The following is a 1,986-nucleotide window of genomic DNA, read 5'->3' as shown; positions in this document are numbered from 1 at the left end:
AGAGAGAGAGTGTGTGTGTGAGAGAGAGAGTGTGTGAGTGTGTGTGTGTGTGTGTGTGTGTGTAGCTGACAGTATTTTGTTACATTTGCTAGAAATTAATCTGAGTTATGAAACTAACATTTCCACTCAGATAGTAACCTGCAAATATTTCACAATAAAAGTCATGTGAACTAGTTTCCTCCAAAGTGAGTCTGAGGATGTGATTTTATTGTTGGATTTCATATTGTAACTAATTATTTATATTTATATTTTATTATAATATTATTACTAGTACAGTACTAAACAATCTGTCAGATGATCACAAATATATTACATGAAGACTTTTGTTCCCGCTCTCCTCTATTTCCTGAGATAATAAAAATTAGAAAATTGTAATAAAATATAAAGTTCTTCAACTGTCTGTATCGTCCTGAGCTCTGCAGTGGCTGATGGGAGCGCTGCAGTGGCTGATGGGAAGATGTCGCTGCAGGTATCAGAAAGGTTGAAACTGTTTGAACCATTGTTAGTGAGACTCCTTCAGAATAAAAGGAAAAGAACAAAGACAATGAAAGCTGGAGGTGAAAGTGTAAACTGATCTGTGAACGCAGCGATCGTCTGCAGGGAAACTAAACTCACTTCATTCTTTATTGTTTCCTGTTTATGAACTTTTACTACATTTAAAAGAGGTAAAGTCACTTTTTACTTTATCTTTATTAGGATTATATCACAGCTGCACTCAAATACTCTGAGTTAAAGACGGCTGAAGGTATTTTTATAATCACATTTAATTATTAGTAGTTCAAGTTGGAAACTTTGTGTCAATATAAGTTATTAAAATAATGTTTGTATTTGTTAAAGTTGTATCTAAATCAATAAATTAGAACTTTATTTTGCATGTAGAGTTTGCACAAAACAACAGGTTATTAAACTATAAAGTAGTTCAAATCAGGACTTCTTTTACTTTATTTTGCTGCTTTTATATTTTATTTTCTGTTCAGAATCCAGTGAAATGTTTCTGCATCCTCTCAGGTAACAAACCCTTCATCCCTTCATCCCTCAGTCTTCCTCCAGGAGCTCTTTAAATGTTTCCAGATGAGTCTTTGTGGATCTTTAAATAAACTCTTTCTGCTTTTATTTCAAACAACAAACTTCAGATTTTACACCAAAATAAAAGCCGTTGAAATAAAATGACCCCCCCGGCCCCTCCCTCTCTGTATCGATGGCTGCGGGTGAGGGGCGCGCGGGTATCGATGTGTGCGGCGGGAGGGGAGGGGGCGCGTGGCCGGAGCTGTGGGCGGACCCCGGGTTCGCGCGTGGCGGCGGGAGCTGCCTATAAAACGGATCAGGGTCCGGGTCCACCTCACCTGTCTGAGTCCTGCAGTCAGTCCGCTGCTCACCTGAGAGTCCGCACAGGAAGCAACCGGAGGATTTAACGCAACACTGCGGGATTAATGCGGGACGAGTCACCGCGTTCACGGTGTTAACGTCTCTGAGAGGAAAACACAGGTAGATATTTATTTATTTATTTTATTTTATTATTTCATTATTTCTGCTGAATCCGAAGTTTGAAGACACAACTATAAACTTTAGAATGTATTTTAAAGTTTGGAATTATATTTTATACTTTGAAAACGTTTTAAAATACCTTTTTTAAAGTTTAAAATAAATAAAGTTTATAATATTGTGATTATCTGTTAAACAGTAAATCGGTGACGCAGCAGATTTATTTTCTTTATTGACATTTTGATGGAATAAAATCTTATAATTAATAATAATATAAATATATGTTAAATATAAGTATTTCTGTATTTTGGCAGTCGCCATGGTAACCGCTCCGATGGTGCTGATGGTGTGTCTCGCGCTCGCGCTGTGTTCCCGCGGCGGGGAGGCGCGTGTCAGACTGAACTCCATCAGGACGGTGATCCTGCGGGAGGGGCACGCGCTGCCGGTGAACAGGAGCACGTGGGAGCCGAGCGTAGACCTGACGGTGAGTGTGTGTGTGTGTGT

This window comes from Morone saxatilis, unplaced genomic scaffold (assembly GCF_004916995.1).
Source record: "Morone saxatilis isolate NCDOM2014 unplaced genomic scaffold, NCSU_SB_2.0 Contig4, whole genome shotgun sequence".
NCBI lineage: Eukaryota > Metazoa > Chordata > Actinopteri > Moronidae > Morone > Morone saxatilis.
This window is presented reverse-complemented; position numbering follows the sequence as displayed.